Source organism: Phyllostomus hastatus, unplaced genomic scaffold, assembly GCF_019186645.2.
Source record: "Phyllostomus hastatus isolate PE091 unplaced genomic scaffold, TTU_PhHast_1.1 phas_scaffold_93, whole genome shotgun sequence".
NCBI classification, from domain to species: Eukaryota; Metazoa; Chordata; class Mammalia; order Chiroptera; family Phyllostomidae; genus Phyllostomus; species Phyllostomus hastatus.
Window position 1 is genome coordinate 28,921,762 of NW_025334042.1, and position 25,101 is coordinate 28,946,862.

Genomic DNA, 25,101 nt, shown 5'->3' on the forward strand with positions numbered 1-25,101 from the left:
AATACAGCTCCATCTATACAATTACTAAGCTGTTTAGTTCTTTTCTCCCATTAGTATGTTTAGTACCTTTCTTCCATGAGTTAATACTCTTGGTTGGGTTGTCATTTTCTGAAGGTGTTACCAATGAACAATGAAGGTTGGTACCAGGGTGACTCAGGGCTGTACTGCCCACAGGGTGGTTGTCAAAAGGCAGCAGCAGCATCACCTGAGAGCTTATTAAAATGAAAATTATGAAGCCCCACTCCAGATGACTGAATCGGAATCATTGAAAGCATCTGCTTTAACAAGCTATTCCAGTGATACTTAATGCATATTCATACTTCAGAATCACAGGCTGAGAGGAGTTCTAAAGCAAATGAAATTTGGTTTGTAATAGATGGTGTTATATAGTCTCATTCCTTTCTGCATCCATTTTCCCCTCTACCCACAAAAATGCTTACAAGATCATTTTTATGCAGAGGAAATTTCTTCAATCAGCTGCAGATTAACCATGAGAACTTCATGAGGTTTTGATGTGAATGGACCAATATTTACCTTTTTGTAAGAAATGAAACACTTGCAGTCCATTTTTACATAAGTGGATCGCATGCAGAACATAGAGTTTAATATCAAAGTCACGTTCTGTACCAGCAGGTTCTGAAGAAATCAGATTCTCCCAGGAGCTGGGTATTACAGAATCCAAAAGTGGCACAAGCTGCAGAATGTTAACATGATACACTCAACTTTTAGCTCCCCTGAATTTTAGTTGCTTTATAATAAATGCCTATATATTTGTTTATAAAATAATTTATACTAAATAGAGTTCTTGACAATTCTTACATCTTATAAGGTAATCAGCTCAGAATGAAATAAATAAAAGACTGTAGGAAAGCTAATTCAAAGTGTGATTTCTTAAAACAAATAATATATAATATCTACATATCTGTTTCTGAGTTGAGCACCCCAATGATAAAGGTTAGCAATTAGAGATGTTATTGTATCTTTTCACTTCCTAATAAAGAAGGATAATATCACTTCATTGATGATAAACATTTTAATCATGGAGAGATGAAGGACTGCTACAATTCAGTAACATGTGGTCCTTTGTAAGATTTTACAATTGCTACTCCGAACCTATTAATTCCAGAAATGCTCCATAGTATGATTCCAGAAAGTCTGTTTCATCTTTTTTCTCACAAATTCTCAAATTGCATAAATTTCCTGGGCTTACCAATGTTTAATGTGAACTACCAGTTCTTGAAAGTCTACAAATGTTAATGTGTCTATTGGTGGAGAAACAGATAAGATGCTTAAGTTAACTCTCATTTTTATAATTAAAGAAGGCCTATTAGATGGATAATCCCCCCAAACCCAGTTAATTTTAAATATTTTATATTAACTTCACACTGCATATTTATATTCACATATGGTCAAACCTGAATTTTTTTTAGTTAGTACCCCAATTCTAACAATAGAATGAGCCCATACTTAATCATTCCCATCTCTTGGGTAGTCAAGGAGCAGGAGATCTTTGGAATGATTGCAAAAATCCCAGTTACTACCCAGGGAGGTCACTTGATCTCATCTTGTTTCTCTTAGCAGTGAGAAATGGAGCAGAGTATAATTTGAAAATACCAGGTAGGGGTTAGTTATGATTCTGCTATTTAATCATAGATTAAACCAAAGCACTAAATGTGAAAAAAGACATATAACTTCACTTCCCAATGGCTCTCAGGGTAGCAAAGTACAATATAAGGGTTTTTACTTAGGCATTGTAATTATAATTTCATTTATTTTATTATGTACATAGAGAGATCCTCAGTATGCTCCCTGAATACAGACTTTCTTCTCCTATGCCTTAACGACACATTTTTCTAACACGATAGGACCTGAGTCCTAACGAGTGTGGCTAAGTGGGTTGGGTGTCATCCCATAGACCAAGAGGTCACAGGTTCAGTGGTTCCCTGGGTTGCTGGCCAAGCCCCTGATTGGGGGCATGCAAGAGGCAACTGGTTGATATTTTTCTCACACATCAGTGTTTCTCTCCCTCTCTATCTCAGTCCCTTCCTCTCTCTTTAAAATTAAATAAATTTTTTTAAAAAATAATAGGACCTGAGAAACATTGTACCTAAGCATGACATTTCTATTATTTCCATTATCAACTGCTTCCTCTGTGAGAAACTACATTTAACAATTTACATGTGTTATGCTATTTCATAAATAGAAGAATCAACTTATAAAAATGTCAAATTGTCATTTAAAAGATTATTAGCATATAAAAATAGAATTCACTGAGTAATTAGTCTACCTAATTTTCACATACTTTATTTAGTATCATATAAACAAGAATGATAAAGACTTTGATAAATAAACTCCTTGAGATTGCGGGTTTGATTTTGTCTAACTTAAAGTTTATATAAATTTCTCCTCAATAAATAAATCAATTCCCATAATTACTGCTATGAATTATATGAATCCATGGTTTGAAAGAGAGAACTATTTCTCTGGATGCTATATAATCATAGTAATATTTCTGAGAGGGTAGTAAAAGAAAAAGCAATGATACGGGTTAAAAATAAAAACTCAGTTTATTAAATAGCTCTTCAATAAAATATACTTGGTGTTGAACACAAAATAAACTGACCACACAGTTTTTGTGTTCCAGAAAGCTTAAAAAGTTGGAATATGAAACTAAGTGATATAGAAAAATTACATTTTAATAATATTTTACTTTCATAACTCCAACTAAATTAAAAATACCTGTGGAGTAGATACTATTTATATAGTATGAAAGCTTCCATATGATTAAGATCCGTGCCTTGCAGGTAATTTGTAATGGATCTTAGTTGATCTACTTGGGGAAAAAAAACTGTAAGAGTTTAAAAAATTAACCAGAGTCACTGTAAATGATCTGAGAATGTTTTATAAAAAGTTTTAAGCTTTAAATTAAGTGATTCAGAGAAGGGGGGAATCTGGGTAAATATGGAGACAGGGCATCATTAGTTATAATAAATAGTATAAACAAAGGCACAGAGGCAATAATGTGGTGGCTTATTTGGAGAATAGCAAGGGAGTTTCTTTTTAGGGAGCAGTGATAGTAATTGTTAAGCAGGCAATATGTATATAAAACATGACATCCTAAAAAGAAGATTGAAGGGTTTAAACAGAAAAAATTTAGTTATAAAAATGTCAAATTATCAAGAGATTATTAGCATAAACAAAAGAAATCACTGCGTAATTCTAATTTACCTATATTTTAGAATTTAAATAAGTAGCCCATGAAATTTTACAAGTACATCTGTAGTATGTGGCCATTGGGTTAGAGAGCTTAGTATTTAACTCTATTGGGATTCATGGCCCTCTTCTGCAATGGAGGAATAATAACATACAACCCTTACACTAATTTTTGTAATAATATTGTTGGTACAGAATTGTCTTATATTTTCCCTTGTGGTTGAGAAGGAGATGGATTGTGGAGCAGAAGCAATGTGTCCAGGAAATGGATTTTAGTGTACTTGTGAAACCACCAAGTGGTGAAGGCATCATTGAGAAGATGGGTCTGATGTATATAGGTCATGTTATAGTGAGCTATTTAGAAGGTATCAGCGTATAGGTATCAATCAAAATCATCATTGGAAAAAAGACCTCACAGTAAGTGTATCTGAATTGAGGTTATGAGCTTAGGGGAGAAGCCTAACGAAACTTGATGCTTAAAAGAAAGGTAGAGGAAGAAAAGGCTACAAAAATTACAAAAGTTTCTGAGACTCAAATGAAAAACCATAGATGATTTCATGAAATCCTGGGGAATTGAGGTATATGAATCAGTTTTTGCCCCAATAATACTGAAAAGCAAACATCTCAAAATTATGGCAAGCTTTGTTTTGCTTTTTTTTTGCTAATGGGTCCACAGTGTGACTGGGTCACATACACCTGTGCTTTAGGCTGCAGGGTTGACTGGACTAAACTCTACGCTTTGTATTGAGTTCATGTGTGCTCACATATCCCCACGTTCACCTTGGATCAGCAGGTTCCCAGCATTGTGCTTCTCATGGCAGATGCAGGGTGTAAGAGCCAGGCCAAACTGCAGATGCACTAACTCTGCTTAGCTCCCATTCACTGCTATTTCATTAGGCAAAGCAAATCATATGACCAAACACAACATCAGCTGGTATGGCCATATGATCTAGCAGTATTTGGAATGGTAGGAAAATGAATATTTGCTTAACAATTAATCCAAACTATAAAAGACTTTTTCAAGAAAACAAATCCAAGGGTAAATTTCTGCTGAAAGGTCAAGTAAGGTAATATCTGGAAGTGACCTATAAGATGTAGGAACTAAGGGATATTTAGTGATCTTGTAGAATGCACCTTTACTGAAATGTATAGTATATAAACCAGATTTCAAAGGACAGAGAGTGAACTGAAAGCAAAGAATGACAAGTTAAACATAGATAAGTGTTCAAAGAAATTGGGCTGTGGAAAAGGGAGAAATGATTGCAGCAGCTTGGGGGGTGCAAGAGGTAAAGGAAGGTTTTTGTTAGTTTAATTTTGCCTGCATTGTTTTTAAGAGAAAAGGTAATTAGGCATGCTTAAATACTGACATCAGGAAGCCAGTAGAGAGATCAAGGTTGAAGATCCAAAAAGGAGGTGATAATTGACGTAGTGAAGACACTACCAAGGTAGAAGGGTGTAATCCCAAAGAACACAAGAAGAGAAAGACCCAGACATCGGCTTTCCTCTTCCATTTCAACGAATCAGAAGAAGGACGGTAGGGTGTTGCTGTAGCCTAGGTCCTAATTTTGAAACTACAAACTAGTAATTCTGGAAAAGGAAAGAGAGAGAGATATAGGATTCTAAAAGTAGCTAAAAAAGTTAGTAAAAATCATAACTGACAAATTTGAAGGTGGGGAATATTAGGGTATTGAGAAGGAAAGATTGGAATTTCTGGGGAAGAAGCATGCAAATATGAGAACAAACTTTCTTTCATGGTGTGGAAAACTAAGACCCAGGTTATAAGGAGAGTAATTGGAATCAAGAAAAAGAAGAGATTCCCCTCTTTGAAAAGTTTAAAGGATGATGGTAGAGATAAAGCCAAATTTAATTAAGGTGTGCCCTTTTGCAAAGGTATTTTTAGTAATGCACTTATTAACAGCACCAACCAAAATAAGTTCCAGAAAAGTTGTGGAGGAAGATTGAATTTGAAATTCAAAAACACAAATAACTAGGTTATGTGCAAATTATACTAAGAAATCTAAAATAATAAATAAAATAATTGCTGAGCAAGATTGTCTCCTTCCCTAATATATTATCAAGAACCCAAAAGAAAGTCTTTTGTTTTGCAATATTATTCTTTTTAAAAACAGGAGATATGAATAAACATTGTTTGTGGTAACATGTATAAAATTGTTTCTCAGTTGATTCTCAAATACTTTGACTAGCAGTCATTACATTAATATCCATTCATATCTACCACCTTATGTCAGACAATATTCAGTGGAAAATTTTTAGCATATTGTCAGAAAACAGCAGTTAATGGGAAAATGTTAATAGAAAATCTTCATGAAATAGTTTTGATTTCCAAAAATAGAAGCATAGCCACGAAAAATATACCATAGCCCTGGCTGGCGTAGCTCAGTGGATTGAGCATGGGCTGCAAACCAAAGCATCACAGGTTCGATTCCCAGTCAGGGCACATGCCTGGGTCGCAGGCCATGGCCCCCAGCAACCACACATTGATGTTTCTCTCTCTCTCTCTTTCTCCCTCCCTTCCCTCTCTAAAAATAAATAAATAAAAATCTTTTTAAAAAATCTTTAAAAAATTTCACTGTATCTTAAAAATTATTAAAAAATATACCATAACTACTCTCAAATATAAAATCAAATAAATGGAAGGAATATATAAATTCAAATTAGATTCAAAATTCTAGTAGATAAAATAGATAATACAACTGAGATTGGAGAAAGTACCAGGAATAAAAAAGCCACTGGAGGAGGTAATAGAAAATAATGTATTCATTTTCATAACATTTTATAAAAATGAGAGCCTTGCTCTGAGTGTGTAAATATATTATTCATTTTCTCAAACACCATGAGAATTTGGTATGCTACAAAAATCTTATTTTATTATTTTTAGCAATCCAGAAGCAACATATTCAAACATCATCCAGGAAAATGAACTCAAAAAAAATGTTCCCTCTTTATGTTTTCCTTCTCCTCCACCAACAAAACACCTTTTTTTGCAGACAAATCAGTCACCTATAACTAGTCTTCAAAAAATATGTATAGCCAAGCACAGCAGAAGAACCAAAGAGCAGGTCATCTGAGGCACTGAGACAAGTTACTATTTATGATAAAAAAAGAAATGTCCTGAGTGGCCAATGATATGTGTGAAAATTCATTTTTTGATAGAAAACAAAAAGATCACAGAAATGAAAGTAAGGGGAGAAAAGCAGTGAACAGTGATGAAAATAAGTAATGCTCTGGAATCATGGTGATCCTAGTGGTATTTAAAAGCAGTTCTCCAGGCTTAGTCTGAGTAGGTGTGTGTTCTCTGTGTGTGTTCTCTGTATGTGTGTGTTTACACACATCTACTATTGGAAGATATGCATTAGCTCCATCAAGGTTAACTGAGTTTTTTCTTAACTGATATTTTTCTTTCTCAAATGTAGTCTGAGGAGCAAAAAAGATGATGTTAGAATTGTAGATTTCTGGATCATATTCAAGACCTACTGAACCAGAATCTGTGATGTTGGAGGTCAGAAGTACTCATTTTTAGCAAATAATCTCAGGTAATTCCTATGAATGGTAAAGTCAGAAACCCACTGCCCTATAGTACCTCAGTTGTGGAACAATAGTATGGTTGTAACTGTACCCAGCAACATGGAGAAAGCAGTGTGTGCATCTACTAAGTTCATGGTTTCCTCCTGGCATCCTCGGAATATGGCCAATTATTACAAAATAACATTTTCAAAATATTTTGTTCATTGTAAAAAATATATGAAGTATTGACTATCCCTAAGTATGAAGCAGCGTTCTAGGCACTGAAGATTTATTAAAAATATTAAGACATTTACCATATAGTAAAGAAAGGCACAGATATAAGTAAGATAATAAAGGGGTTATGCAGAAGTTTGTAAAGGAATCCACTGGGGACATACACAAGAGAGGGAAAAGTCAGACTAGAGGAGACTTCCTGAATGGGGTGGCAAGGCATACCTTTGAAAGATGCCTGCCAGATATACAAAGCAGACACAAGCAAAACTTTCTATCTCATTAAAGCATCACAGATTCTTACAAAAATAGATGTTGCTTTTACTCAGAATTCTGCCTAAGAGTCCATTAGTAAAGAAATATTGAAGAAGGCTGTGATATGGTATAAATGAAACAGCTCTCCATCACTATCCGTTATCCACAGCACCTGCCCAGCTCAAACACGTTCAGGACACATGAGGAGATACCCATAAGCAAGCTGAGCAGTAGGGCATGGCAATAATGGAGCAGAAATTATGAGTTAAGATTCAAATGGTAGTTTCAAGTCAAAGGATTTTACAAGCAATTGTGAAGGAAAACATTCTCTGGGTGAAACAAACTCTTCTTGGGGAAAGGCTGACTTAAATTTTAATTCTCTAATAAATCTAATAGGCAATAATTAGATTGGAAAAGTACAAATGTTTTTGGACATTCGAAAAATGAGTAGTATCATCAGTATACCTCAGCACAATACTTCCCTGAACAATGATGGCATTACAAGGAGAAAGTGAAGAAACAAAGAAGAAATTATACCACTCACTACATATCAGTTATTTTTTGTGACTCCTTAATGTGTAATTTCAGGAGAATATAAAAGAGTAGGAATTTTTATTGTAAGTGTTTCTGATATACTAAGATGTGATTTGTTGAGCACATTTTACTTTGACTAATAAAGTGATTTTGGATAGCAGTGTTGACAGTTTTTCCTCTTTAAAACTAGTAACTTTACCACAGTAAAAATAAGTATAGAAATAATTATCAGTCTGGTGATGTCAGACATAGGAAGCTTCAAAGAAGAGTATTTTATAAAATCCTTCTGTTTTAAATACCTCTTAATATCCCAGTACTACTGGACATCTTTTTTTTTTTTTTGAGTGATTTAGTCATGTTGTAAATGACTCCTTTATACATACTCCTGTTACAAATATGATTGTATACAAACACAAAACCATATGTGTTTATAAAACTAAGCAGGTATTCTCAGCCATGGCAGGGGACAGAACCCTAAATCTAGGACACCTGTAAATTTCTGTGGCTTTTAAAAAGATGTAATGGAAGGAGGTTGTGATGGAAGGAGATCTGACTTGGAGTAGTGAACACACAACACAATATACAGATGATGTATAATAGAACTGTACACCTGAAACCTATAAATTTTATAAACCAATGCTATCCCAATGAATTCAACAAAAAAGCTTAAAAAATTAAAAATTAAAATTAAAAAGTTAAAAAAGATGTGTACGCCTTAGCAGAAATCTGGCTCTCAAAGAGGCAGTGGAAAAGATTAAAATGAAAATACATGGCTCAGTACATTTATTTAATTTTCTTTCCTTAATTACTCAAAGGGAGTTTTTATAACATGCTAATAGCAAAATGAAGTAAAAAACAAAATTATATTAGAGCTTATTAAAAGAGATGATTTGGATAGTAGAGGCCTGCCAATTTTGTAGCAAGATTTCTAATCAAGAATTATGTACATATGCTGTTTCAAATCTAGAGTTAATTTTCTTAACATTTAAATTACAAAGCTTTTTCATACCTAATATCTTTTATTAAATCCTCGTAAGTCATTTTAAGAAATATAATTAAATCACTGCCTTACTTGGAAACTTTGCTCCAAGATAAAATACAAAGCCTTTAACACCTTGATCTGGTCTTTGCTCCTCTTCAGCCATGTGTCTTGCCACTTTATAATTTATACTCTATCATATATTAGATTTATTTCAATTATTTGAGCCATTTATATGCTCCTAAATGTCTTTGGCATAGAACATTTACCTAACGTGTTGATGCTCCTTGCATTAGGGCATTCATTACATAGTTTGGGGTTATTTTTAATCTATTTTTTCCACTTAGATTAGAAGTCTCCTGAAGGCAGAGAAGAGTCTGGCTTATTCATTATTACTATCTCATCAGACCCAATACAATGCCAACAACACAGCAGACCTGTGTTTCTGCACACGCTCTCTCTCTCTCTCTCTACCTCTGTCTATGTCTGTCTCTCTGTCTCTTTCCCTTTCTCTCCACCTACAAATACTAGGTATCCAATACAGTAAATGAAGAAAATAATGTACTTACATTATTTCTTTCTATTTCTAGCCAAAGAGCCTACTTTGTAGATTACTTATGGGAGACAGGCTTTTGTTCATATCTGTAAACTCGCAAACAAGTGGCTTTAAGGGGGTCAAAAATAGGCAAGTAAGTTAGAAGAGACACCTGCCTAACTAGCATAAGCACCTAAATTAAATTTGAAAAACAATCAGATGACAGACCATACAGCAAACTTACTATCTTTTTTTTAAATCCTCACTTGAGGATGTTTTTTATTAATTTTAGGGAGAGAGGAAGGGAGAAAGAGAGAGAGAGAGAAACACGAATGTGTGAGAGAAACATTGAAGGGTTGCTACCAGCACCCAACTGGGTCAGGGATCGAACCACAGCCTAGGTATGTGCCCTGACCTGGGATGGACCCGCAACCTTCTGGTGTACACGGTGACTCTCCACCCAACTGAGCCACCCAGCCAGAGCCACACTTACTTTCTTATCCATTTCCCCAAGTTTAGAAAATGAAGTCAATGAGAATTATAGGAGCCGAATATTTCCCCCCCAGTAATACATACCTACTCAGTCTTGGAACATTAACTTAAATCTATGCCTGTTGAACAGCTAGTATTACAATGTTTCTTTCCTGTACAAGCAAACATAATCATACATAATATGGAAAGTCTATGATACTAACATAAAAAGCAATGGAAGCAAAACGTTTTTATCACTTGAGTTTTATAAAAAACAACTTAGCGTCCATTTTAACTGAAATGTTTTATAATCTTAATAAAAATTGAAATATTTTACATGTAAAATAAAACAATATAGGAAAATACCAAATGTTAGGTTTTATGATGTCATCAGTGGACAAGTACATTTCATTTATATTATTTCTTTAATAATAGTTTTATTGGAAAGACAAAATCTTCTAAATGGGTTTGAAAGATTGATACTGCTTAGTACTGGGAAAGATATACAAAAGCAAATATTCTGATTCATACTACTAGGATTATAAATTAATAAAATCTCTTTGAAGGGCAATTAGGAAATATTGGTAATCTGTGAAGATGTACCTCTTTGCTAGCAATTTCACTTTAGAAATGCATCTTAAAGAAACATTCCTGGGAATGTACAAAATCACATGCAGAATAATGTTCTTGTTACACTATTTAAAAAAAAACTGAAAATAACCCAAAGAAGGGACATAAATTATGTTCTATGCAAAGGGATATTATGCAAATGCTAAAAAGAATGTGTTACTCTATAATGCGTGGAAATAATGGTTGCCAAGGATAAAAATAGAAGTGAGAGAACATTACATATGGTATAATGCTATTTTGATAGTAGTAATAATAATATACTTAAAACTATTTCTATACATAAAAATATTTTAAATATATATACACCCTGTCAACAATTGTCAGCTCTGTGGGTATATTTAAATGAAAAGGTCATCATTAAGATTTTATGGCTATTAATATGATGATATGTAATTATTTTAAAAACAATGTCAAATATATTAAAAAGTTTAGATGAACAAATTCCAAAAAAATAAAACTTACCAAAAATAAGTAAAATAACAATTAGAAAATATGCATGAATTTATTTCATAAAAGAAATACATTGTTAACTTAAAGTGTTATGACACACACAAAAACTCTTAGGGCCAAATGGCTTCACCAGTGGATTCTGCAAAACATTTTAAAAAGAAGTAATATGGATCATACACAGACTCTTACTAGAAGGAAAGAATGAATATATTCTAACTCATGTTATGAGTCCATCCAACACAAGCTTTACACCAAAAGCTGACCAAAAAATTGAAAAATAGAACTAAAAAAGAAATCCATGTAAAACATTATCAAACCGAATCCAGCAATGTACATAATGGATAATATATACCTGGTACATACATGTTAAATTTATTCCAGGAACTCTGGCTTAACATTTGAAAATCAATCAATATAATTCACTGCATTAATCTGATATAAGAGACAATCAGATAGCCATGTCAATAAATTTAAAATTATTTAAAAATTTTTAAATTTTAAAAATGGGGAGCCCTGGCTGGCGTAGCTCAGTGGATTGAGCTCGGGCTGCGAACCACAGTATCGTAGGTTCTATTCCCAGTCAGGGCACATGCCTGGGTTGCCAGCCACAGCCCCCAGCAACCGCACACTGATGTTTCTCTCTCTCTCTCTCTCTTTCACCCTCCCTAAAAATAAATAAATAAATATTTAAAAAAAAATTTTTTTAATGGGGACAACTGTAATTGAACAACAAAAAAGGACAAACAAACAAACAAAATAGATAACATTTAGTAGTCCTGGTCAGGTAGCTTGGTTGGCTGAAGCACTGACTGCATACACCAAAGGTACAGGCTCAAACTCCAGTCAGGGCACATATAAGAATCAACCAATGAATAAAAAAATAAGTGGAATAGAAAAGAATTTTAAAAAATAAGTGGAACAAATCTCTCTGTCTCTCTCAAAATCAATAAATTGCAATGAAAATTTTAAAAATTAAAAATTTTAAACCAAAATAGGAAGAAACGTTTTTACTTTGATAAAGATTAGATATAAAAAAATCTAATACTTAATGGTGATGTCTTATGATAATCAGAAATGAGATGTGCATGTCAGTTATCAGTTCTGTGCCACATTACACTGAAGATCCAAGCCAGGGCAATAAGGCAAGATTCTAAGAAGTTGTAAGAAATGGCTAAGGAGAAATAAACTCATTGTTCTCAATAACTGAGTTTATAAAAACTCAAAAAATCAACAAATAAATTATTAACATTGATAGTTTGTTTTGTAAGTTGATAAAAGATCAACATACAAATTCAACTCTATTTGTATTTACTATGGACAAAATTAGAAAATAAAATTTAGAAATTATAGTACTTACAATAGCACAAAAAGTCAAAAGCCTAGGAATAAATCTAACAAAAGTTGTACATGGTTTTCACACAAAACTTTAATCATTTAGAAAAAAATTAAAAGATATAAAATAATATATAGGCAATCATAAATTGAAAAACTCATTTTTACCATGTCAATTATCCTCAAATTGATCGGTAGATTAATGTCATCTTCATCAAATTCCAACAAGAACTTATAAAAATTAACAAGGTGACTTTAAAAGTTATACAGAAAGGCAAAGAGCCAATTTATGACTGGTATGGCTCAGTGGGCTAGGCATCATCCTGCAAACTGAAAGAGCCAATTTATAGTTATTCAAGAACTCAAAAAATGGCTAAACTAGGGCATAATTCAGTGGATTGAGTGTGGGCTGGGAACCAAAGTGTACCAGGTTCGATTCCCAGCCAGGGTACGTGCCTGGGTTGCAGGCCATAACCCCCAGCAACTGCACATTGATGTTTCTCTCTCTCTCTCTCTCTCTCTCTCTCTCTCTCTATCTATCTATCTATCTATCTATCTATCTTCCTCCCTTCCCTCTCTGAAAATAAGTACATAAAATCTTTTTAAAAATGGCTAAACTAAAGGACCTACTCTGGTAAACATTAAGACCTATTTTAAATCTTCAATAATTAAGACTGTGTATGTGGGCTCAACAATAGATAAATAAATCAGTGAAACCCAATTAAGTCCAAAAAGAGACCTGCCTATTCATGGGCATTTGATTTTTGACAAAGGTAGCATTGCCAACCATGGGAAAAGGACAGTTTTTTCAATAAATGGCTTTAGATCAATTTTATATTCATAAAAGTAATAAAATATGACTCAAATCACACACAAAAATCAATCTTACATGAAAGATAAAACAATATAATGCCTAGAAAACATGACAGAAAAATATCTCCATGACTAAAAGTAAACAAAATGACTTGTCTTATTAAATAAGATAGAAAAAAATACTATGGACTACTTAAAATTGATATCATTTGTGGATAAAAAGACAACATTAAGGGAGTATTAAGGCAAATCAAAGAGTGAGATAATTGCAAATATTCTCAAAGGGCCAAATGCAAACTATATAAAGAACTTCCTACGAATCAATAAGTAAAAGACAGATAATTCAGTAGCAAAATGGACAAAACTTTTGAACAGGCACTCCTAAACAGCTATTCAAATGGCCAAAACACATGTAAAAAGTTGTTCAACTTCTTATCAAAAAAGGAAATGTATATTAAAACCATATCTAGATATTTATCTCCACACACTCTCGCTCACTAGAACATGTTCAATTTGAAAGGTGGTGATTGGTGAAAGTGTTGCTATGGAGCAACTTGGAATTTCACACACTGCTAGTTGAATTGGAAATTGTCTCAACCACTTTGAAAAAACTAGGAATTTGTCCTAAGCAATAGCCTATTACTCTGTAATTTTAATATTAGTTACATCTTTACAAAAAAATGCATACACATACCTGGGCTATAAAGAAAATATACAGTCATGAATGTTCATAAAAGAATTATTAGTAATAAAACTAGAAATATCCCAGATGTCCAACAAGTAGAACAGCTGTGTACATTTTGAAGTAGTCATACAATAAAATTCTATAGAGCAATAAAAATAAGCTATGTTTTGTATGCAAATTCATTGTTACAAGCAAAAACATGAATACAGGGTGCAGTAAAAGTAGGTTTGCAATTGTCTGTATGGAAAATAATACAATAATTACTAAATAATAATACAAGAATAAACTCTGTGTTTTGCATACTCACAACTGTAAACCTACTTTTTCCCCACCTTGTATATCTCACCAAAAAGTTTGAGAAGGAAGCCTGAAGCCAAAAGGTACATACTGTATCATTCCATTTATATAAATTTCAAAAATGCCCAAAACTATTCTATAAAGTCTTAATGTCAGAATAGTGGCTACATTTGCAGACCAGCAGGGTGGTAGTAATTGGGAAAATCTGGAAGAGGAAATTTCAGGTGCTGGCAAGGTTCTTTATCCTGAACTGAGTTTTCATTTTATGGATGTAAATTCTTTGTTACAATTCATTGAGCTGACCTCCTTCTGTGCACTTTACTGTATTTTTGCTATTCTTAATCAAAAAGATTTGTTAAAAAGCAATACAATGCTTTATGGAAAGTAAATATCTTAGTTTCATCACCATTCAATTGTGCATAAATCAGAATTTTAAAATACCTTATTTTAGAAATATTGAGTTCATTTTAGTACCAAGAGTTATCTTTCTAAAATAATATATGTAAACCAAAAGAAAAATATAGTACATCAATCCAGCATGCATTTTATAAAAGACTTTCACTAAAAGCATATTGCTTTCATGAATAAAATAATATGTAATAGAAAATCTTATGTAATATAATAGTCTATTATATTAATTTAAGTCTCAGAAATACATAAATATTATTTATAATATCCTCAGCAATCTTGCCTGATATATGTAGCAAATCTGTACTTTCAGTAACCATGACAATTAAGTACTCTCAGATTAGATGTCTTAGGATAGAATTACTGTTTATGCTTTGTGATGTTTGGAAGCAAAATTAGGGCAGAAAGGCATAAAAATTTCTGATGTTTGGTTCAAATTTAAAACAATGTATTTTCAAATGGCACATTGTAATTGCTTAATTCATATTTGGGAAACTGCCCATGTAAATCATTGTAGTGAAAGGCCATTTTGTTTATGAGATATCTATAAATAAAAGATATATGTTTACAATAATTTAATCTCTTGTTTTGATACTAAGTATATTTAGGAGTCTAGGGATAAACACTGATCACCTGAAACAGAGAATATTTAGATTGTGACTCACGAAATACTAAAGCCAGATATCACGAGAGGCAGAATGACCCAATGATTATTAACTTAGGTTCAGGAGTCAGATAACCTGAACATGAATTCTATCTTCTCTAATCATTAGCTTCTTAATTTCTCTAATGTTTCTCATTTGTAAAATGGTCAAAATAAATAAAATCCACTTCACTACATTTGGTTAGTTATGGGATAATGCATGCAACACATTTATAGAGAAGAAATCATTTGCACAAGTCAAATAGGAAAATCAGCCTTATACCTCAGTATTTTCAAATTTCAAACTAGGCTAGATCACTGCTCTAGGTAAGTATCCAACTATTTTTCATAAATTTCTTTTCAACAATTTCACTATTTTTGAAAAACATATTTGACTCATCTGATTCTCTAAGATTGCATAGAAGCTACGCCAAACTGAAAAGCTGAATATTGTCTACTTAATTCAGAATATCTAGAAAAAGTATTTTAATAGTCTATTTTTTAAAGATGAGAAAAGAACATTGTAATTGTCACCAAAAGTAAAAAGAAATACACTTTGAAGTAAAAAAAAAGTGTAATATGGGTGTGTGTGTATAGTCTAATTAGCCAGTCAAGTAAATAAGTAAAAGATTTTAAAATATGTTTAAACCCAAAACTGTGGTCAGTGGGTTTCTTCTCAGATCATTAAGAACCCAAGTGAAAACTGTAAATAGGTATTGGTACAGTGTATTCTCACTGGATTGCTCAGGACTCTCAATGGATTGATTGTTAATATCAACACCAGTATCTTTGCCTGGAAAAAAATGGTGGCAGATGGCCAGCTTCTCAGGAGATATTTTGGCTAAGCACAATACACCAAACATGCAACTATTTTTTTTCAAGCTACGCCACTACTATATGATCTTAGGCAAATGACTTACCTCTCTGAGCTTGTTTCATCTGTTAAGTTTAGCTCATCATGTATTTCAATCTAACTTTCAGAATTGTTGTGAAGGACCAAATGAGTTTATGCATGTAATCACACTTTATAAACTACTGGACATCATATCATGAAAGACCTTTTTATTAAGTAAAGAGGAGGGGTATAAATTTTGCCAATATTTAGCTCCACCACTGCTTAATTTATATATTTACATTATCCATGTAACTATATATTTCTTCTTCCTTCTAAAACAGAATCATATAAAAGAGTTTCCCACTAATGTAATATTTGGGGATTCTGCAGTGTCATAAATATAGTTTTTCTTTATCAAATTGAATACTAAAGGACTCTCCTTTTTCTATTTTGTTGTATAAATCAATAAAACCAGGAATTTAATCCCTGAAAAATTGTGAAGCTTGACATAGCTTCTAGTTTTTATTCATTCATTCATTCATTCATTCATTCCAAGGTAGAGGTATAAATCCTTAATTTGTTGAAATCTGTAAATAAGTTTAATCTTAACCTTCTTTTATTCATTTCTTCATAAAATATTAATTGAGTATCAACTATATGTCAGTCCTTCATTCAACACAAAAAGGAATAAGGCATGGCCACTATCCTCAAGGGCCTATGAGTACCGGTAATAGACAAGTAAAGAATCAGTTACACTACAGTAAATGCTGTAGCTGAGGTATCCACAGGTCGTTATGGAAGCACTGAATAAGTGCCCACAACTCAACCTGAGAGTTTAGGGAAGTCCCCCAGAGAAGGTAGCAGCTGAGCTGAGCTGAGCCTTGAAAATGTTAGCAGTCAATTTCAGGGCAGACAAGGAGCTTAATTCTAGCCAAGACTGGCATATGAGGAGAGAGTAGAGTTTGGAGGGGGGCAGGAAGGGAAAAAACATGATGCATTAGAAGAAGTGTGAACAGTTCAGTGTGACTGGCATTGTAAGAGACTGGAGATGGAAGAGATTGGGATAATGAGAAAACAGTCTTAAAGAAGTAAACAGGAACCATTTAATAAAGGACTTTAGGTGGGATGCAAAGGACTTCAGTCATCTTATTAAAAAGGAGGCTATCAAAAGATTTTCAGCAGAGGAAGTATCTGATGAGACTGGCTTTAGAAAGATAACTTTGGTTATGGTATGAAAACTATGTTTGAAAAGAAGACTACAGAAGAGGGAGACTGAAGTAGGAACTCTGAACTTTGGGGGGTGGTTTCCACATTTTTTTATTGTTACTCAAGTACAGTTGTCTCCATTTTCCTCCCACTACTTCCCCCACCCCAGCCATCCCCACTTCCCATCCTTGATCCTACCCCCCCTTTGGTTTTGTCCATGTGTCCTTTATACATGTTCCTGACAACCCTTTACATGATGAACTTTGAATATCATCATTTTCTACACAGGAAACAGAGACTTACAGAGATTAAATAACTTACCCCCAAATCATACAGATTGTAACTGGCTAAGCTGGGTTTCATGCAGAGTTCTATATAACTCTTATGTGCTCTTAACACCAGGGAAATTGCCTCTTATAAAAGAAACATGCAACTAACCTAGCATTTAGAAAACAGTAACAAAACAGTGCAGGAAAAGCAATAGCATGGTCAGGTGTACATCACAAAAATCAAGTACAGAGGTGAGCAATTATCTAGTGTATTAAGGACCATCTGGATAATCCTGGCAAAAGCAGATTTAGTGCCTGAGTCATTCAGATAATTGTGCGAATAATGTGACTGCCTTGGCTGAGTAACCTGGTCATTAATATCTCCCATAGTACATTTTGCCCTGTGGCACTTTTGAAATGGACAGTGGTAGCTCAGAAAGAATTAAGGTACTATTCACTTCCTGGGAGAGCTGCCTAAATAATAATGGGATTTTAATAGACTGAGAATGCATTTTCTATGTCCTCAGGAGCCATTTCATCACACAGGGACATACTTGTATACACAATATACATAAACCAAATCCCACTTCAAAGAAGGCAAGAAGTTCAGCAACAGTATCCTCATATGTATGTTTCTACAGTCAGCTAACTATCAGGTATTTATTAGGTAAGAGAAAGTTTTCTGAGCTTTAAAGCAATGAGAGATACTACTGCATATATAGGTTAGACTGAAATAAAATTAAAATTTCTCTATATCCAAAACATAAAATACAAAAGGCAAAAAACAGCATGAGGAAAATTTTCACAGTGTACAGATTTTGTATTAAACAAAGAAAACATGAATACCCCAATAAAGTTACAGTCAAATGAAATCCACAAATTAAAAAAATATGAAGAGCCAATAAACAAACACATTTCTTGGACACATCCAAAATTATGGAAGCACAACTTAAAAGAATAACTAAGTACAATTGTTTTACTATCAAAATAGTCACATTTTGTAACCACAACACCAAGTGTTAATAAGAATATTGCCATATTGGTTTATGCTGAGTATCAACTTGTGTATAAACTTTTTGATGGTGCAATTTATCAATAAGCATTAGGTGTCTGAATATATTTATATATTTGACAATATCTAAGAAGTTATTGTAAAGAAATGATAAGAGATGCAAAGATTAATGTATATTTATGTTCATTTTCAGAAGTGTGAAAAACCAGAAACAATCTAAAGGCTCTATATAAAAGAACATTTGGCAGCCATAAAAATATGGTTATTAAGAATATCAAATGAAATTAATGTTTATGTTATATCAAGTGGGATAAAGGCTAAATGCAAAAATGAATATTCATTCTAATTTCAAATTGGTAAACGTTAACTATCAATGCATATTTATTGAGAGGGTAAGAGTGGATGTCTCTGCATACAATTTTCTTTTATTTTGAATTTTTCCTGAATGATTCTGTATTTCCTTATAATCATGAAAATGTTATTTTATAAGTAATAGTAAAAGGGTATACTTCTGGATGCAATTTTACAAAATAGGTCATTCATATGACCATAATGAAATGTCCCATTCAGTAGCTATATTTTCAAGGGCACACGATTGCTAAGCCCAATTCTCAGAATTCGAACCCAAGTATAAGTATTCTTGCTCCAAAGACAATACTTTTTAAGATAGGAAGTGAAACACAGTGAAAGCTTCAAAGCAGAGTAGAACTAATAATACAAATTAAAAATACATTATACCAATAAAAATGTGCAACACCTTAGATTAAAGCAGAGGGATTTATTCATTTGATTAAATTGCCTACTGCACATATCCAGGCACACAATGAATGACAGACAAAATTGGTATTGGGAAAACAGAGAAAGATACAAATTAGAGGTGAGAGTAAAAATGAATAAATTAGTTACTGAAGTTACTGAGTTACTTTAGTTACTGAAGTAACTGAAGTTACTTGGAGGTAAGGGAAGAAACATCTAAAAATAACTAATCATAAACCTTTGCTAAAAACCAGTTTAAGGGTGATGACTATGGATGGGGAACAAGCAAAAATTTGTTTTTACTATGTACCTTATTGCTACTATAAATAGTACTTTTACTACTGAAAGCTATTATTTATGAGTAATTACTGTGGGTCAAGCCCTATTTTAAATGTGTAATATGCATTCTCTCACTTAAGATTGAAATAAACCCACAAAAAACTGAGGTAATTGCTATTATAATCCCCAGCTCACTTACTGACATTCACTGATCTGCATAATGATACATAAATATTTACATGTATAGGTTTCCTTCCAAAGCCTGTACTCTTAGCCATTAGGATAGTATTTGGAAATGGCAAATGAAGGAGAGATTAGAAGTAGAAGTGTAAAAGGAGAACTTTAATTCCAATAAAATAAATTATTACCAGTTTGGGGGAATTCATCAGAAAGCTAGAAGCAGGAAGAAGAGATAAGAGGGGCACAAAGAAAGGAGCCTTAGAAAAAGCAGGAGAAATTATGACATCAGATCATTATGGTATCAAGTAAAATTTTAAGAAGATGAACAATATGGAAAATAACATATCATAAGGAAAGAAAAATGAGCAATATACCAATAAAAGAATACAAGTATTTGACACAAAGAAGTAGAGCTTAAAGATGACTTAGAGAGGGTAGGGTCTGTGATATGATACAGAACATGACCAATTTACATGTAAAAATGCATGAAAATGGAAATGGAAATGAATGGACATTGCTGATTATTTAAAAGGCAGTTACATAGGATGTTTTGCCTAAAGAAATATGAGTTTTCTCTCTCTCGGTGTCTTGTTAGTCTCAAAGGGCACAAGATACAAGAGAAAATACAGAATAAGCTGTACAAAGTCATAAAGCCCACGGGAAAATTTAATCATTTTGTGGAAGGATATAGAAACACTCATGTCATCCATTGCTCCTTATGAAAAGAATAATGAAGACAAAGGCAGTTTCCAAAAGTAGTCCCCCCACATAGCCTTCTATCAACCAATACATTATCCCCAAGTCATTGCTGCATCCATCTAACCAACAACTTATGTTGATGCTTCTGAATGAGAACCTTTAAGCCTGCCTAGGACTGTGTTCAATGGTAACGGTCTTTCCCTTCAAACCATTTCCTGTCTAATTAAAAGGACAAATCAGACTGTAATAAGGGTTAAGCAACAAATAAGACTGTATCTGAATCACTGAATAATACTGAACTATATTATTACTGGTATCAATCTTGATCAGATTTTGTTACCAGGACCAAAAACCATGGGAAGCTGAACTATTCTGTTTGAGTGGAAAGTGCTACGTGTATAATTCACAGTAGGTTATTGGAACATCAGGGTTGAAAGAGTGGATTTTTGAAGACTTTAAACAAATCACTTGTGTCCTTTACATTTTCGTTTTCTCATCTAAAATAATGGAAATGCTATTATCAAAATTAAATAATTCCAGGCATTGGGAAGAATAAATGCACATACCTCTATAAAAGAAAGTCCATGCAATACCAATAGATATGATATGAAACAGCAGCACAAGTTTAAGTATCAGCTCCACAGTAAAACTGATACAAAGAAATACATCAAAACTACTCCAAAGGCCCTAAGGGTCCCTTAGTTCTACATCCTGTAAAGAGGATGCATCCTTTCCCCCCAGATCCCCAAATGCTGCTAGCTATAAGTTACCACCCCCCAAAATTTACTAGCAAACAACCAAGGTACAGGCATAAGCAAACCATTATGCTCTAGTGAGTTTCATAAGATATCCCAGCTAGGATATGTATTCACTTGATACATGTGTTACATTTCAAGCTAGTATGGTTCCTAGGTACACCATGAAGCTGAAAAAATGCAGGAAAATAGATGAATATCAAATAGCACTCCAATGATGTATTCAAAATAATATTTGGAATTATTGATCTTCGAGTGTGTTACAGAAGCATTATTTCCTGCAAGGTTTCCTCAGTCTGAGCAGATCTTCTCTGGCTTTTCCCCCAATGGAGAATTGGATTCCTTTTTGCCCCTCCCACTCAGTGCCTCCAGATTGCTTCAGAAGGCCAAGGCAGCCTGTTCAGCAGCAGGCAAACGGGGCTGGGTGTGCAGGAGCTATATATAGCTCCACCTTGGAGATGTGCGCACACACAAGCACACGTACAGATGCCCATGCTGGATTTGGCATGAATAAATGAGAAAAGGTTGCAGCTCTCCACTCATCCTCTCCTATCACCCCAATTTTCAGCAGTTTTCAAAGCAGGGTGTCATCAACCCCTGAAAGTGATGCAGCAGCGTATAATTTCTCTGCAGTTCTGCCTACTGCTTCCAGCAATCTGACTCCGGCAGGAACCGGCACTGGGCCAACACCTACTTCCCAGATGCGGTCACCCAGAGAGGCTGCCTCGCAGTCGCTGTGAACCCATCAGGGCACAATTACTTGACTCTCTGGGAATCCCCGTGGATAAACCTATCTTTTAGAAACTACGGGAGAAGGTGGCTCCCAGGAGACAACGCCAGGCTAGGAGAGAAGAGGCAAAGCCTTCGCTGTCTCTCTCCCACCTCAGACTGCCGCAGAGATGGGAGAAGGGCCCGTGTCCTCTCCATAGAGGCGTAATTAATCCGAACATACCCCTCGAGGTGCAGGATATCCCCCCACCCCCACTCCCACCCCTCCCCTCCGCACACCCTGTCGAAGGGAACCAGCATTTAGCAGAGGGAGAAGTCCCTTCTTCCCCTCGGTTCAGTCATTCCCAGTTTTCGCTGGGATGTGCTAGAGTCTAGACGCAAGGTAGGAGAGGGAGAACGAAAGGTGAGGACAGGCGTGGGGAGGAGGAGAAGCTCTTCCAGATCGAGGAAGACCCCAGGGTTCCTGGGGGCTGACACGTCTGCTCCCCCAGACCCTCCCCAGACGGGCGACATGGCACCCCGTGGGCGCATCACGGGCTGTGCGAGCGGAAGCCTGAAAGTTGAGGAGACACAGATGGGGCTCAGTCCCCGCTCCTCCGGCACTGCTGCGGTGCCCCGCCGGTGACCCCGGGCTGCAGCATCCTGTCCACCTCCCTCCCAGCACCAGACCTCCTGCACCTCAGCCCTTCACAACAAGAGCTGCGACGACCTCATGAGATTTTGGGGGTGACGAGGGCGGGGCAGGATTGGGGGAGGGGGGAAGGCAACAGTAGTGTGAAATTACGCATTCTTTATCCTATCTGCAAAGAAGGAAAAGTCCTGCCTCCTACCTGTTCCCTGCTCCTGCTCCTCCCGGCGCGGCACAGCTGGACCATCACCTACAGGTTTCCCACTTCCGCTGCAAACACCTGGGAGCGCATCTTCCCAGCCGGCGCCCCTCCTCGTCTAGGTCGAGCCCACCCGAGCTACTTGACAGCAGAAGCCCAGCCTTTTAGAGCGGTTATTGGCACGGATGGGAAAGAGGGGCGGGCACCAAAGAAAAACCTGCGTCTCTGATTGGACAGATTGGATGTCACTCTCACCTTAGGACCAGGGTTTGCTGCGGACCGGGTAGCTGCTAAACCCAGCTGCAAAGGGTCTCTGCAGTGCTTGGAACCAAAACCTGCTGCTACTGGATCAAGGACCCTTAAGAGGAGAAAAGGTGGCTTGATAACTTGTCATCTGAGACCCCAAAAGGGAAGGAGAGGCCAGGCATAAGCAGACACCCAACACTTCCAGAGCTTCCCCGGAGGGACCATCTGCTCTGAGATTTGACAGGAAAAAACATCACGGGCAATGCTTCGATTGGGAAGCAAGAACCTCGATTAAGAATGGAGCAAAATAGAAAAATACATATACTTATGTAAAAAAAAATACAAGAAAAAAGTGAGGGTTTTGTTTATTTGTTTCAAGTTTCCATTTTTGCCCAAATGCAACATGGCAGTTTTTCGTGTAGAGAAAAGGTTAAACTGCTTATTCTATAGTGCAGAAAGACTCCCAAATATCTCCCAGTAAGAACAGCGTTTCAAATGGGTAAGCCTGCACAATAACTTCTAAATAAAGAGTAAAGGAAGGAAATTAAAGCCAAACTGCATAAGGGACTTACCTTCAGCAGCTCATTTGGTAGCAAAAGTCTTAAAATACTCACCATCAGACTGACAGATAATCAGTCTGTTCCCTTTCTACTGATATTAGTCCATCATTCCTTTTGTGCTTAAACCCTGAGTCTGCATGGCATGGTCAAGCCAACAGAAACCTCCGTGATCCCAAGCCTGCCTTTTAGTTTCAGGGGCACAGAGCAAAACAGCTTTGCACGTATCTGCCATCTTTGCCATTGGTCCAGGTGAAATCAGGAAGCAGTGGGATTTAAGAAACTCTTAAGTAGGAAAAGATGATAGAAAGATCACAAGTAGAGTTAGGGGTGAGGAAGTATCTTATTTTACTGCTATATAAAGAAACAATCTCCCTCACAGTCTGCATTCTGTCTGTAAAATAGCCAAATTCTTCATTACCTAAATTAAGTAGCTATCTTAACTAACTCCTAGTGTAAGACACAGATGTCATTCTCAAACAGCTTCTGATAGACTTGGGTCCCTAGACAGTTATTAGAGAAGATAACACTGTTATTAAATGCTAAATTACTGTAGGCTCAGTAGGAAACTCATCAAGAGTGCAGCTTTCCACAACATGTATTTCTTTTTCTTTCTCCTCTCCTCCACCCACAATTTCCTCACCTCAGATCTCCCCAGGAGAACAGTTGCTAACATAGCCTGATATAGTAAAGAAGGGGGAGAAAAGAAAAAAAGGTGCTGTCCAATCAAAATTTCAAGCTAAACTCAATACAGCAGAAAGACAAGGGAGGCTCTGCCCACTAGTTTGAAGAGAGTCACATTAACCCAGACTGCAGCATCTCAGAGATCACATCAGCCCACTGACCTAAGCGTTTACTAAGCCAAATGGAAACATAGGCAAACGGCTGCACATGCCACACATGCTCACCCACCACTGTCAGTACCACAGGGCAGGAAGAAGAGTTTTCAAACACTAGATTCTGGAAATACGGTCAGCAGCAACCGGTTACTCACTCACTCACTCATTCAGAGCCACTGTAATCTTTTTGGAGATTAAGAAGAGATTAGAATGCCTTTTGTGTTGTGAGTGACTGCTGTTCAGCAAAAAGGCAGAAAACCACATGCTAATATTGCAAATCTATCTACATACAGACTCTATCATTTTACAATAGAGGCCACTATTTCTCCTTAATATTTGATATAAAATATAACAAAAGAGCATGTTAGTCTTTACTTAGTAGCCAATGTTCTCCAAATCCTTAAAACTGGCTACAGAGAAGCCAGTACTCAATTGTTATGAAGCTTTGGTCTCTGTTACTCATGGAGAATAGGCAGTCAGATATTACTGTGAACTCCCACTGTCAACCTTAATTAAGGTATCCTTTCTCTTCTTTCCTGCCATTACAGATACTGAAAATTCCATTTTCTTCAGTATGTCCTTGAAATGATGGATAGCTTCAGCATCTGGAGTAGAGAGAACAGATTTCTGGATAATGACAGAAGAAAAAAAATGAGACATGGAAATCCTGAAAAGGAGATATCCAGAAAGGGAGAGTTCTAAGATCAGAGCATACACTACACAAATCTTAAAGTGACTCCAAAACTATCTATGTTCATCACATACTCCAAGCAACCCAGATAAAGCTAGCAGAACTGTAGTAGACTGAGTAATGGCCCCTTATCCTCTTGAACTTATAAATGTTAGCTTATATGGAAAACTCTTTGCAGAAGTGATTGAGGATCTTAATATGGGGAGATTATCCTAGATTA

At 35.3% G+C, this 25,101-nt stretch overlaps 1 protein-coding gene across 2 annotated transcripts in view; it reads right to left on the bottom strand.

The window, feature by feature from the left end:
* CNTN1 (contactin 1) overlaps positions 1-22,702 on the bottom strand; it is a 320,158-nt gene extending 297,456 nt beyond the window's left edge. For both annotated transcript variants that reach the window (XM_045829319.1, XM_045829321.1), the window contains exon 1: positions 22,552-22,702. The gene's annotated coding sequence lies outside the window, so the exon portion shown is untranslated. The remainder of the gene's footprint in view (positions 1-22,551) is intronic.
* Between the last annotated feature and the right edge of the window lie 2,399 nt (positions 22,703-25,101).